The 15,422-nt window shown below is 40.8% G+C and overlaps 1 protein-coding gene across 2 annotated transcripts in view; it reads left to right on the forward strand.

Annotated features, from left to right (window-relative positions):
* LOC126397485 (cadherin-18) overlaps nt 1-15,422 on the forward strand; it is a 260,496-nt gene that overhangs the window by 121,413 nt on the left and 123,661 nt on the right. Inside the window, exon 1 of one of the 2 annotated variants that reach the window (XM_050056323.1) lies at nt 5,275-5,481. The exons of the other annotated variant lie outside the window; for it this stretch is intronic. The gene's annotated coding sequence lies outside the window, so the exon portion shown is untranslated. Of the gene's footprint in view, nt 1-5,274; nt 5,482-15,422 lie in introns of those variants that run through there. 2 annotated transcript variants of the gene reach the window in all.

The raw sequence follows: 15,422 nt of genomic DNA on the forward strand, positions 1-15,422 counted from the left end.
ATAAGTAATTCCAGGGTGAGGAAAACGAGTACAACTCTCTCAATCAGCATGTTTTGAGAGGGCGCAGTTTCAAAATGACAATCTCAAAAAGCCAGCACAAATACCAAACTTAATAAAGCAAAAAAGTAAGAAAACCGAGAAAACAAGCAGGAGCGACTGCAACAGGCTGCACGCGCGGGCGCGGGTGCATGCGCACTAATCCTCAATAATGTACAACTGCATTTATTTAAGTACTGTAAAGAATTATAAAAGCAAATGACAATACTCGGTTACTACAGTTTAATGTAGGTGTGCAGTACAAGTGAAAAGGGAAAGAAAATATGTACCTTTCTAAAGGTATTGGCGCTTGTATAATTTATAGTAGGTAAACATTCAGCCCACAGGATAACACATTAGTCAAGCAGGAGAAATTGATTCTCAAGTACCTGCATGGCATTTTTTTGTAACCTTGTTTTTAAGGAACCCTAATGGTGTCTAGTGAAGAATTTTTCTTGTTGCCAAGGTCAGCTGGCCCATAGGGTCTGCTTGGTGGCCATCTTGAATTTATGTCCATGCTACTGACAAAAAACGCAGATGGAGTAGGCATTATCTGAAGTACCAAGACAGGTACAATGGGGACATGGTGGACTTGGTCTTCACATCTGATAGTCAGAACTACCCTAGGTACTTGTATTTAACAAAGTTGTGATATTACATATAAGTAAGCTTCGAAGCTTACTTGACATAAGTCACTCTTAACACTCAACAGCATTATTGACACTTTATCAGGTACCTGGTCTGATTTGAGGTCTTCCTTACCAACCTGAAACTGACTCATCTGGATGCCATAGACCTCATCCATTTAATAACCTTGAGATTGGTATAAGATTATAAACATTTGGCTATTGCAGGAACCTACTGCGAAACAAAATAGCATAAGTTATATTGATATGAGCCTAAAATGTGTAATTTGCATGTTTTTTACCAATAACGAGTGGTTGTAGCATGTCAAGTACCTTCCCATTGGATTCCTAGTGCCAAAATTGTATGTAAAAGTGGGTTTATTTGTCTTTGTATGCCGTCTGGTTCGGGAGTTACGGAAATAGTGTTGACATCAATTCAAGATGGCCGCCACACAAACCCCATGGGCCATCAGTTGACCTTGGCAACAAGAAAGATTCTTAATTAAACACCATTAGGGTCCTAAAAATGCCATGTGGGTACTTGGGAACCTTTTTCTCCTGCTAGACTACATGTTAGTTGATGTCATGGCAGCACCATGGGAGCATCTGCACACATTTGTGCTACATTTAGTGGCCTTACCCTTTACTTCACACTGTACACTTCACACAAAATCACAAATAGATTTTAATTACTGATTTAGTCAAAGTACTGTTATGCACTAGTTATGTACTACAGAACCATGATGCTATGGCAAAAGCAGGTGTGCCTGACATAGGGTATAAAGCTATTTTTTGTGGAGAACAGTAAGTGAAAGGGGTTATTGTGGATCACATGTCCTGGCCTGCAAAGGAACATCTGTGCCATTAAAAACAAGGTCTGGACACTGTGTTACTGCTCGTCTGCATACGATTGTGAGTCTGAGCTTTCAATCCATGGTCAGATTACAGCCAGACAGTGAACATCATCATAATGGTCCAGGGAAACAGACCCACTGACAGACTCAATGACACCACTTGTGTAGACAGCTGAGAAGGAAAGTTGTTAAAGATGCAAACATGGTTACAGATACAGCTTTGAATTTCAGAGAGCAATGCGGAGCATCTTGGAAACATTCTTCAAAACAAAACGTCATTCTTTATTGAACGCCTCAGCGCATCACTTATGCACCTCAGAGCAGCAGCAGACTGCTGATGCACCCTGTTGTCTATAAACAGAAGCTATGTATTGTGGGCAGAGGTGTACATTCAATAACAGGATGAGTGGATGCAAGGATTCTGTGGTGCCATGACAACTGGACAGCTGAGGTCAATATTTTATTATCTATGCAAAGGTTATTAGTTTGTTTACTCATCCTGGTTTAAGTGAAAGCCTTAATATTGTTTTTAATAAAAAGCTTTGCATAGCAATTTATTTTAATAGACAAAAGAAAAACTCATTAATATCCAGCTGGAACAGACTGATCAATGCTCATGCTCCTCTATCATCTCTATGTTCTGTGTCTTTATGAGTGTTTAGTTTGGTCTGATAAAGAGCTTTTAGTGCTCAAACCATTTCCGATAAAGGTGTGTTGGAGCAGGTTGGCACGCTCTTTTCTTTTTCTAAGTTTCTCAAAAGGCCAAAATAGCATGCAAAATTCCGCCTTAACTACTGCAAGCTACACAATTTCTCCTTCCTAGGCAAGGCCAGATGAGCAAATTACTCTATGAATCTTCAGACTATTTTTTCCAAATTCTACTTCTGTGTTGACCTCACTCTCCTAACTCTTCTGAACTCACTGGAGTAATTGGTAGCCGTGCTTTGCTGATGGCGCTATTAAAATTCTAGGGGATGAAAGCAACTCTCAACTCTTTATGACTGAAAAAAATCTCAACCAGATAACCTAAAAGATACTTCATGTTTTTAAGAAATATTAGATTGTTAGACTATTTATGTCTGAATATTTTTAAAGCTTTTGAAATGGAATCCCAGATTTCCATCTGTGTTAGGGGAAAAAAGCAGATGTCACAGCCTCAACCTCATAGAAGTAGATTTGTATGGATACATGCCATCACTCAAAAAATATGTATTGAGGGAAGAGCCCAATTATTTTCCTCCACACACATTCTTCATTATTAATTTTATCTGGACCTTTTTAAGCACATCACTGAACCATAACATCCTTTCCCCTTAAAAAAGTGGAGGTCCTCCACTTGCTCATCCCTTATTATTTCACTCTAGTCAATTACTGCCACACGTCTGCACACCTGCTCTATATGTTTGTTTCTTTGTCAGCACTAATAAGTAAAGTGCACTTGGCTATATCCCCTCCTCATGAGTTGTTATGAAGATCAATCCAACACGTTACAATGTAAAGTTACATACTTAATGTAATGTTACGTAGGTTAGGTTTAAAGTTTAAAGGTAAACTTACAGTAGGTTAGGTGAAGATAAAGAAACATGGTTAGGTGTCTTTAAATTCAGCGAAGTAAAGTTACATATGTTGGGTTTAGGCAAAAGTTAAGTAGGTTAGGTTTAGGCAAGTAAAATTATGTAGGATAGGTTTAGGCAAGTAAAGTTACGTAGGTTAGATTTAGGCAAAAATTATTTACGTTAGGGTTAGGCAAATTAAGTTCTGTAGGTTAGGTTTAGGTAAGTTAAGTTATGTACAGTAGTTCAGGTATAGAAAAAGAAACATGGTTGGGTGTCTTTAAATTTAAGTGAGTAATGTAGGTTAGGTTTAGGCAAGTAAAGTTACGTAGGTTAGGTTTAGGCTAAATTATGTAGGTTAGGTTGAGGCTAAATTATGTAGGTTAGGTTGAGGCAAGTAAAGTTCATGGTTAGGTTTTGGCAGGTTAAGTTACTTAGGTTTAGGGAGAGAGTTATGTAGGTTAGGTTTAGGCAAGTAAAATTATGTAAGTTAGGTAAGGTTTAGGCAAAAGTTCTGAAGGTTAGGGTTACGCAAGTGAAGTAACGTAGGTTACGTTTAGGCAAAAGTTACGGACGTTAGGTTTAGGCAAATAAAGTAGCGTACAGTTGTTTAGGTTTAGAAAAGTAAATAAGGTAACGATGTACCTGAAAATAAGTCAAACTTCACTTGGTTTCACATGTTGGACACATTCACCACCTCAACATGCCTTCTTAGCTGGACTTTTTGTGTTTGTCCGTCTTCCTTCTTTACTTCGGTCAACGTATTGGTCATGTTTTTGCAGCCTTCCCCATTGTGTGAGTCATATACCAATTATCGTGCATTACTTTTATAGGCATATGTACGAACAGTGCATGAGAACAGCCTGGATGCTGAAGAGTTCGCCAATTCTATGTACTGTTACGTATCTGTTTAAACTCTCGTTAACTTTTCGAGCCCGGTCTCACTCCGAAGTTGTCGATATGGGGCAGTGACTTGCAGCGTTAGACACTGACAATAAAAGCCATCCTTTAACGTCGGCATGATACGCAGCTGGTTGCTGTTATTGTTTAATGGCGCCCGGTGGTGTCAGGAGGTAACACGGTGGGACAAGGACGAAAGTTAAGGCAGCGAAAGTCTAACTGGGGCGGGACGGTTAGTGGATGGGTCCAACAAACACCAATCTTCACCAGGAGAGCGGTTTCCGCGTCCCATAACATTCTAAAGCCAAACCGTGTTCTTTTTTCCCAAACGTAACACCATGCTTTTGTTGCCTAATCCCAACCATGTGTGTTTGTTGAAGGGAAAAAAATGTCAATTTGCTGTGTTTATTTTGAAAGAGACCGTATGTAAATGTTGAATTTCCTGTGAAGACGGAAGCTTATTTTGAAAGAAGACAATGCGTGTAACAGGCAGGGGTTGACATGGTGTCCCAGAACATTAACAATCAATGCACCCAGGGTACATGGCACGTCGTATGTGGATGCCCATGACCAAACGTCAATATGTGATGAAGTCGGAGTGATAATGTGTTAACTTTTCACATCTTAGATGTTGAACCCTGACCTGTTAGCTATGAAATCAGAAAGGTTGGTGACATGTCATCATTAATCTTGCAATTGCAATTATTCACATCGACCGCCTTTACATTTGCTGCGTACATGATAATAAACCTCTTGAATCTTGAACTTTTAAATTGTGATTATTCTAAAAAATAATGAGTTGTTGGTAAGGGAATGGATTTATTTTAACACTTTTTGCTGCTTAAAAAAAGAAGGAAAAAAACATTGCACTGTTTGGTCTGCAGCTTCCACAGTTTATTGTTGAAGCTCAATATCCTACTGGGACAGTGAGGAAAGGTAGGCTGTGTCTGGCACTGCGTGTGTGTGTGTGTGTGTGTGTGTGTGTGTGTGTGTGTAAGAAAATGAGATAGGGATAACGTATCGTTTCCTGATCACTATCTTATATAATCACGTGTTAACAGAGAAATAGAGGAGCAGAGGAGGAGAGGGAGATAATGGAGAGAGAGAGGTAGGGGGAGGCACGGGGAGGCCGGTCCGAGTCTGATAGCTGTGGATTGATCTGAAAACCGACCAATCGGGCGCCTTACTCGACCTGAGCCGCCGCAGTAGCCGGGCAGGATTGGAGGATGCTTCGGAGGAGAGATGCGCACACATGCACCGGCTCGGCTCGCTCGTCCCGTAGCCCGCACACACACACACACACACACACACATACACGCACGGGGAGAGAGGGAGAGTATCGGCTCTCCGCAAGCCGTGCAGTCAAGCTCTGCCCGGGAGAGGATGGCAGCTTTACTTTGCAACTGAAGGGGAGACGGAGAAACAGGAGCAATGAGGGACAAACTCAAACTTGCGCATCTTTTTTGCCGTTAATCAGCTGCCATGTGTGTTCAGGGGGGTTCACGAGGACAGGTAAGAGAGATCAATAAGTTTGTCTGGCTTTGAGACCTCATCTCTATAAGTTTTGCATTTTGCACCTGTGCGCGTGACTGTCTGAGGCGCGGGCGTGTACCCCCGCCTATACTATGCTGTGTTTGACAGATCTGGCAAATAAATAGGTGTCTTGTGCGCGAGGGCATGTGCGCGCGCTCGTTAGCGGCGAGTTTGACTGCGTGCGTGAGCGTCTGCAATTGCGCCCTTGTGATATTAAGCACTATAGCAGGAGGAAACAGACGAGATGAAAAGAAGCAGAGGAGTGCGCACTTTCTTTCTCTCACTCATTCTTCGGCTGTAATGAGTGGATTTGGCTGTCGCGTGCCTCAGCCGTTTCTCCTGGGGTGTTGTTGCACACAGCGGCTCGGTGGAGTTATGAATGATAGACAGGCTGCTATAACAGAGTGGGAGTTGGAGGCTATCCGATCCCTCTGATGCGCGTGCCGCACCAGTATAGCCAGACTGAAATTTACGCGCACTGCAGGAAACAGGAGTCCACTCCGACTGCAGCCTCTCTATAAGTCGAGATTTCTCCCTCCGCACCAGATCCCATCTCTCCTCTACAGAGAGGGGAGAAAAAAACATAAAGACGGGCATTGAGTGGATGCCTCAGTCATTTGAATGCTCTGACAGTCGTGTGTGTAGAAAGATGCGTGAGCCAAGTGCCAGATGCTTAGCTGTCCATGTTAATGTTGCATTGATTGGCTTCTGGTGAGCACAGGGAGACTTGTATGGCTGCCAATCTTTAGCATTGCTTTTTTTTTGCAAGGTGATCACCTCTCTCATGTGTTTGCAAATGTTTAGGAACAAGATGGCAAGTGTCATATGATTCAGTAGCATGATGTTGGGCTACAGTGTGTGAAAAAAAAAAAAGCTGTGGATGGTGTTTTTTTCCCATACAGCTGAACAGTTTACAGAAGGGCTCTACTATGGGAAACATTTGACTCTTATGGGCTCTGACATTGGTGCAGACAACATGCAAATGTTATGTACATGTATGATCAGAAACACTGTGCTGAGGGAAAAGTTTTGATGATTTAGTCTCTTTAATGTGGGCCTGGAGACATTTGTACCAGTGTTATCTAGTCATAGGGACTGGGCTGCTACAGCAACAATAAATAATTTATTTTTTGATCACTTAATCAGTTGCTCATTTTTTATATAATTGGTCAATTGCGTAGTCTATACCATGTCGAAAATGTATAAATAATGGTCTATAATAATGTAAACAACAGCAAATGTTTGCATTTTAGCTTTATAAATGTCCTAAATAATTCATCAGTCATTAATCATTGGTGATTTTTCAACATAATGACATACAAGATGCATCACATAGGCTTGCGTGGCATGCCTGCACTGAGGGCATCATCCTCAGAAGGCCCCCCTGCTGAGCATCCATCACCCTTCCTTTCAGTGGTAGTTTATTCCCATGTACAAGCCATTATCACTCACTTTTCCCGCATTTGAAATGTGCAGGGTTGGACGATATAACAGCAGTGCTACATAATTACTGACCTAAACTTTGAATTAACCATCACAGCTACTAACACAGTCAACAGCCGGAAGCCACGTCGCAGAATGTGTTAGCTTTGGAAGCAGGCTGGCTATCATCACTTCCCTAAACACTGTTAAAGCAAGACGAGGCAGCTGACTGAGTTCCAAAGGAGCCTAATAGTTGGTGCTTGAATCTGGGATTTACTGGTCATTAAATTTATTCTGGCAAGTGGAACAGTCTGGAATTGAATGACGACATATGAAAAACATAGCCCACCAGCTGCACTGGCAGAGAAAACAATGTTTAGGCTTAGATAAACAGGACTATTTGGGACTGTGAGTAATAATGCTTTTCATTATTAATTGATCTGATGTTGAGAAATATGACAAAAGCCAATAACAAGCTGGCAGAGCTGAAAGGGAGGCCTGTGGATTGCTTCGTCAGTCTAACCAAAAGAGAAAAAAGTAGAACATTTATAACGCTGTGACGCTGATCAAAGAGGAATTCTCACATTATTTTTTACCAGATAAATAGCTTAAATCCTGCATTATGGAAATTGTTATTGTTCTTTTCCCTAATTAGTTAATCAAATGATTTGTAGCTCTACAGTGTTGCTTCACACCACAAAAAATCCATGTTGTCCCAGCAATCACCAGACCAAATTTTCATTTAACCTATGGGAAATTTTGATTTCCAGTTCCCTTCTTGCATTAGTGACTTGTAGGCTGTGGCACTATACACAGGTCAGCACATGCCTGACAGCAATCCAAAGCAAACTACAAATGTTCTGAAAGGACAGAGGTGGTCTCACTACCCTTTATTAGCCCAGATAATCTTTGTTGATATTATAGTGTGTGTGTTTCTCCAGCCTGTGGATGTTTTCTTGTTTGAAAGGGCACCGAGCTAATTACACCATTATTAATCTAACTGAAGACAGCAACGCAGGAAAATGTCTGTTTTACTCCCAGACTCCAGTGTTTGAATATCACACTGCGTGTGTGTGTGTGTGTGTGATGTTGACATCATGATAACTGCATAAAGGCCAAACTGTACATGTTAATCAGTTAAATCACAGATTTGACGCCAGCTACACAAACCCTATACCCTCAAGTGTTGTGTCAACTCAAGTGTGAACAATTGTGCAATTATCAGTCACTCATTAGGGTGTGCTTGCAGCAGAGCAGACATCTTGAAACAGTCTGACGGCCTATTTCTCAGCATGGTGGCAAATTGCAACACCATAATATAATGATAAAAAAAAACCTGCATTCAGTCACTTACTGTGACTGTTTGGATTCTAAATGGCCAATTTTTGGACAGGTTAGCTGAGTTGGTTATCAATGGACACATGTATCATATTAAGAGGAATTTTAAGTTGGACTTCTCTAATTTTACTCACAAAGATCAGTGTCTGTGGCTCTGGAGGAGTCTGAGAATGTAATCCTGATGATATCATCAGGGTTATTTTCTATCTTGCCCCAGGCTTGTACTGGTGAAGAGAGGCTCTAACAAAAGATGCTGTGATGTTGCATTATGGGAATACTAGGACCCAGTGTTTCTGGAGCATAAACCCATAGAAACAGAGCACAGTGGGTCATGCGCTGAAGAGCATGCACATGAGGGGAAAACAATTAGCACCACAATATGCAACCAAGGGCTGAAATGCAAACAAAATACCTGTAGCTAGCTAAAAATATCAGATTTCAACATACATGACAAAGGACTATTTTAGCACCTTGTGTCTACCAGAGAGGAAAAGATACATTGACAAACTCAATATTGTCAGTCTTTCTCAGTGTCTCTGCTCTTGATTTGCTAGTCTTGGAGAAATGATCCCACTGAATGGCTGGGAGTAAAATACTTCAACGCAGAGTCCTGCATGAGACCATTTTTGAAAATCCGCAGCCCCCCATACCTATGAAGTACAGTCCCAGAACCAACCCATTACCTGTCATTATGTCTAAGTCAAAGCCACACCTGTCCACACCCGTCAGTAAAAGTCCAGACCCCCAATTAAACACATACAGGCCACAGTCACTCACATTAAGATGGGTTCTCTCTTGTGGAATTGCAAATTTAGCGGAGGAAAAGTCTCTTTAATTGGCTGCGCTAGATACCAGGCTGGTGAAAACATTCTGCGCAATCACTGCCAGGTTAGGAAACATTTTAGCATGCTCCTCCCACCACCATAAAACCTCAAAAGGATCCTCCTTGAGTGTATTGACCTTTATGTAGGCTGCCACCTCATCCTCGGACTGCAGGGTTCATCAGTGGAGTCCTCTCTGTTGGTGATGAGTGTGACATTGGGGTCAAAGATTTGACTTGTGTCATTGACTTTAAAAAAAACCTGTCCGGTATCCTATGAATAAGTACCCTCTGAATAATGTTACGTCGGTAACGTAAAGTTATGTAGCCTACTCAACATCAAGTTGTGGAGGTTAGATTTAGGCAAGTAAGGTTTAGGGAAAGAAACATGGTGACAACGTAAAAGTTTACTCAAAGTTCATATGGTTCCTAACACCAGTCTCCTGGGGAAAGTCCTATGTTTTGTGACACATCCAACAGCCCAATCTACCGCTTAAAGGGACTGCTTTTTTTCTTTATTCTTTACACCCATTAGGGCATTGGTCACATGATTGCAGCCTCCCCAAATATGTAGATTATACCTAAATTACTGGCTCATGTAGGATAGGTATTAATTTTGGTGCATTATTTTTCATAGGAAAATGTATGAACAGTGAATGAGAGCAGCCTGAATACTTAATTATTTATATCTATTTGATTGAATCACAGGGGAAGATCATTGTTTAACCTAAGAAATATCAAAACCAAATCTCCCCCAGCTTAGTTAGCTTCAACCCCTAAAGTTTGTCTGTAACTTTCTAAATAAAAGTCAGGGCACACACAGCATCAACTTTCTGAAAGCTATATTCCCAATGTAATACCCACTGTTGTCTTCCTAAAGGCAAAGGTTTTTGTTTTGGCAGTTTATAAAAGCTTAGTTCTGGGTTCTTTACCCTGTTGGTAGTGCATCCCACCACACAGCAGTTAGTAGCCATTTTTTGCTGTTAGCTAGCAGCAGGAAGTGACGGGGAGGCACCTTCATGCAATACAAAGTCAATGCAGAGCGATGAATTGGTTTCCCCTCCGTGTGGGTGGGCCTTGATTGTGCTCTCTCTTTACAAGAGATTAAAGGTCAGAGCATCACTGAAGCACGACTTATTAAAACTCTGACAGTAACCCTTTCTCTAGCTGATGGTAAATCAATCTTAAAGCAAGCAAGATGCATGAAGAAGTCATGATCCATGCAGACATGATTCACCCCAGTTGGCTACAGTGTAATGTCTGTCAGTGTTTTCAATCATATCGGTAGCAGACTAGACAGGAAAAAGAACAGTGGATTATTGTTCCAATGGCACAGTCAAAGGGCCATTCAAAAGATGAATCACGCTTTCCTCCAAACATTAACAGTCTCTTCACAGATAGCAAACAAAAAGTGGTCATTCACTGCCTCCGACTGCCAGCCAAGACTGACAATGTAGGGGTTTTCTGCAAGTAAGAATTATAGTAGCTTTGAAAAGGCAAGCATTGATCGGTCTTGTCAGTGATGCCGTCTTTTTCTAAATCCAGGATGCGACAAGGTAAAATAATCCCCTGCTTTTAATGCTGCTGTGGGATGTTTTTGTGTGTTTAGAAAGATAAAATGACGGATGAATTTTTGTCATTAAATTTCTTATCGGAAATGCTTCTCTGCTGAGAATGTATATACACAGACTCACAAAAATGAGTTAGAAGGAGAGGAAAGAAGTCGAAGATGAAACCAAAAAGCTAGCCTGAGCAGGGCTGTTTGAAGGGGGGGGGGGGGGGGGGGTGCCACCTGGTGATGTTTTCAACAGAAAATAATGGGACACCCTTACTGTTTTATTTTGAGATTATTTCTGTAATTGCTTTTGTCAGACTATCATGTAAGATACTCTCAGATTGCAACTTTTATCTACCTGTGTTGCTGGTTCAGTTGACAGTGAAACAGCTTCAGAGACAATATATGGCTGCCAGTGTCAACAAGACACTGAATTAGACAGTATACACCAATTGCATCCTGAAAGAAAAATGTTATTCCTCTTATAGCATCTCTGAGGGAATAGTATAAATGGATAAAAACAGCTGTGCCTTTGCCATTTAAGACTTAAAGATTCAATTGTATTGACATTCAAGTTCCATATTCTGCTTTCCCTTATGACATTCTCCTGCGTGCACCTTTTTATATGTTCCACATGACCGGGTGTCCAGTTAAACTGATTCCAATAAAGATTTTCAGTGACATTATTGTTTTGAGTGAAGCACCTACATTGATCACACTGTGGCAAACCCTGGCTGCTACTGAAATGGTCTGTTATCCAGTTATCAATAAAGCAGACTTGTCGCCACCATCGTATTTATCCAAATAGAAATTATTGACAGATATTCTGGTTGTCAAACACTGCAAACACTATTGTCTTTCAATGTATTTCATTGGTCATGTGAAAGATTCAATATTCAGCAGCATTGCTCTTTGCCTTCCTGCAGTATGGTTCCCTATTGGGAATTTTGGACAGTTGCCATTCAATCTTGTCATACTGAATAAAGGCCCACATTCTGACAAATAAGAGAGTGTTTTTAAGTGCAAAAAGGGTTAAATTTCTTTGTTAAAATTATACTGTGCAGGAACAGCTCCTGTTTGTAAAAGGTATCACCAGAGAAAGTGAAAGCCAACCTTTTGTATTAGTCTATACATTTTTAAGGGAAAATCCTGCGTAGTGGATCTTCAAGTGTAAAAATTAGAAGTGAAAGCTCTGGTCACAGGACCATCATCAAGAACACATACAGACTATGTGCTTCCTGAGACCTAAACAGGCTTTCAGACAAAACCAACAGCCATTTAGGTGACAGGTGACAGGTGACAGAAGCAGAAGGTGTTTTCCATGAACTCATCAGCTCGGCCCATGTGGTAATCATGCAGAAAGAGTGAACACCTTGGAGGCATTTGGTTCCTCTTGGGGTGCGTTCCAAATCACATACAGTACTTTTTCTTTTTACTTTTTGTGGGCACTGCAGCTGCCTTTAAAAAGTATGTACTCTTGCATGCAGTATGTACACAATCGGGTGATACTAATTCCTCATAATGTTACGCCCTGAACTTTGACCCTCTTACTCATACTATATCAGTTACCATGGAGATAGTCTCTATATACAGACTCTACATTCAGTAAATGTAGAGTCTGTAGGCAAACCCCGGAGATCTTGCCTCCGGAAGAAGAACGGAAGAGCCCTGGTTTCCGGTTGAAGGCTGTTTGTAGTCCGCGTGATATTGACCAATCACGTTTGAGCCGGCTGCAGTTGTTGCCAGGTTAAACGGTCCGTGCGGTGAACTAACGAGGCGGAACATAATTGGCGTCACTGCAAACTCTGAATCCATCGCAATGGTTCAGCATATTTACTTATATATAAACGGAAGTCGGAAACGGAACTTCGCCTCCTCCACCCAAATCAAACCGGAATGCCAAAAAATCGGGGGTCGATGGGTTCCGAGAATGCCATGGAGATAAAACAAAATGCCATTAACAGAGCTTGCCAGAGACAAAGGTGAACCCTGACAGCTCTGATGTTATTTTGCAGTAAGCATAACTGCATACATTGTGGATTCTAACATGCCATATTCATGATAGTGCGGTTGCATAGGCTCTACATTTCTCTGTTATTGTTATTTGATAATTATGATATTATAATATATTGTTGGTTGTATTCATGATCATTATTACTAATGGACTGGTCATCAGTCACCTGAATAGGCTGTCATGCATCATTACGACTTCTGACAGTCGAAGTGATGTATCTTTCGCTGCTGAGGATTGTGAGTCAGAATAACCAGAAAAGCATACTGGCTTGCGGACTGCAAAATCCAACCGGATGTAGTAGAACATCCAATTTTGGCGTACTGCATTTGCCATACTATGTATTGGGACATACTAAATCTTTTTCCGGCATACTATATTGTATGGTAGTATGGGCATTGTAACGCACAGTTGCTTTGAGGAAAACAAAAATCAATCAGAGTAAAAGAGACTTTTTTTTTGATTGAAACCAAACCCGCCTGGCTCATCAGTGCCATTGAGAAGAAAAAAAAGCAGAATCCTGTACCTTTGGCTCACTATTTCTGGCCTGTTGTCATCCAGCTTTCCTTTTTTGTTTTTTGTTTTTTGATTTAGACTTTCATTTCTTATTGTGGGACACAAAGCAGTCTGCATCATACTGACATTATTGCACTCTGGGTTTTCTCAGAATGGGTGAAAGCAACATTAGAATGATTCATCTCCTGCTCTCACTGTCAATGACGAATGAGCAGCAAAGCATTTCCTTAAAGAACACTCAGCACTATGAGAGGAAGTCTGAGTTTGATCGTGGCAGAGCATATTTATAAGGCTGTGGCATCAGGGCATTTTGATTTTTGCCTCAGGAAGACAAATGATAAAGTTGTCCGTAATTGACTAAAATAAATTATGAATACATACTCAGTTTTGAGGGATTCTTAATATTTAATAGGTCATGAGCTTACTATTTTTGTGGCTTTTCATGATAAAATATTGAATTTCTGTGCTTATTTTAATACTTGAGGATAGATGTATCAAATTATGTGTCACCCCTGTGAGGTGGATGCTGAAAAATCCATTAGCATTCCTTTTTAGTTCTAAGTGAGGGCATTGCAATGTCACACATGTCAACATGTTTGCAACACGTTGCTGGTATAGGATTTTGGAGAACTGAAGTAGCAGAAATGCTTTGGTTGAGTCTGATCCAGCACAGTGCGGTAGATGTGAATTATGTAAAAATTCAAACCAAGAAAAAGTACCTCTGTCAGTTTTTGCAGGATTTTTGCTTTAAATGTAGACAATAAAAGATGCAGAGGCTTCAAAGTGTGATGTGGCAATGAGAAAAAAGAAAAACAAAGAGAAAAAGAAATGCAGCTGCAGAGGGATGTCGATGAGAATATTCTCTGTCTGCATATTTGTCCACTGTTTTATGGGAACAATGTCTTTGAAAACCACAAAAACAGAGTGATTTGATTGCCAATATGCTGCATGAATAGTTAATGTACTATTCAGGGGTCGGGTTTCCAGCTCACATTTGTGTGTGTTTGCTCAGAGACTTTCCCTTTTTTTTTTTAAATAGCTCTTAAGGATGAACTGTCATTATGTAATCGCTGCGCGTTTCTGCCTGGGATCCTGGGGGCTGCCTCCAAGTATTTTATTTTGTTCTCTGCTCAAAAGCATCAGGGTGGTGGATATGCCTTTTGGTCACATTCGGGAGGTTTCAGCTTCTTCAAGGGAAAGCCTGTGTTTTATTCACCTGGGCACATCCTTTATCATACTTATCCCCCTCTAGATTTACATTCTAAGCTTTAGGCATTTCACTCACACTTTCATACTCAACGGTGTACACAGAATAAACTGGTAGACATTTGGCATCTTGCTGGAGGAGAGCTCAGCAGAATGTAAGTGTGTTAGTAGACAATATTGAGATTAAACTTGAGGTGACGGGGCAGTTTCTGTACTGTAGCTACTGGTTTTACTCAAAAATGTTGCAAAAAAAAGTAACCCGTAATGTATTTATATTGGAAAGTACAGGAATAAAACCAAGCACTTGTCTATACATAAAATATCTTTATGACAAAATAATGTCACTTTTCCTGTAATTGTGGAAAATGGTTGAGTTTAAAACAATGTACAGAAAAATGTAATGGAAACCCTGCAGGAATTGTTGTATTGTTCTTATTGCAGTTATTCATTGTTGCGAGATGTTACCCTTTACCTGAAAATATTCTTTGGGTAGAATATGGACTCTAATTCAAAAACCATGTCGTATCATGACAGAGAGAAAAGGCGAGTCACTTCCGTTAGTTGTCAGTGTCACGGTGCAATGAGAAACCCTGATGTGTGGCACTGATAAAACATTAGTGTGCTGTGCGCCTGTCAGACTTGCTCACCCTTCACGTGCAACACCGGGACTCTGAAATGTGAGAGAGATGTTAATTGGACCAACGCTTTATGAAAGTGAGAGCGAGAGTGAGATGGGTAGAGATGGACAGGGCGTCCCTACTGATTCGCAGATCTGAGGTGGATGAGAGGCAAGCTGCGGGGAGAGCGGCTGTCCACCAGAGTGAAGACAACAACCGGAATTTTAATGCTGCTAGAATACCTTTCCAAAAGATTGAATTCGGTGTTTTATAAACAAGCAGTAGTTAACCGATATTGTAGTTAAAAATTGACATAGATATCCCACGTATAGGGTGTATATGTACATGAGGATGGTGTGTGTATCAGAATAGGCATGGGAACAAGAATGGTGTAAACTAGGGTTGGGCGATATAACATTATATACCATGCAGCCA

This window comes from Epinephelus moara, chromosome 11 (assembly GCF_006386435.1).
Source record: "Epinephelus moara isolate mb chromosome 11, YSFRI_EMoa_1.0, whole genome shotgun sequence".
Lineage (NCBI taxonomy): Eukaryota > Metazoa > Chordata > Actinopteri > Perciformes > Serranidae > Epinephelus > Epinephelus moara.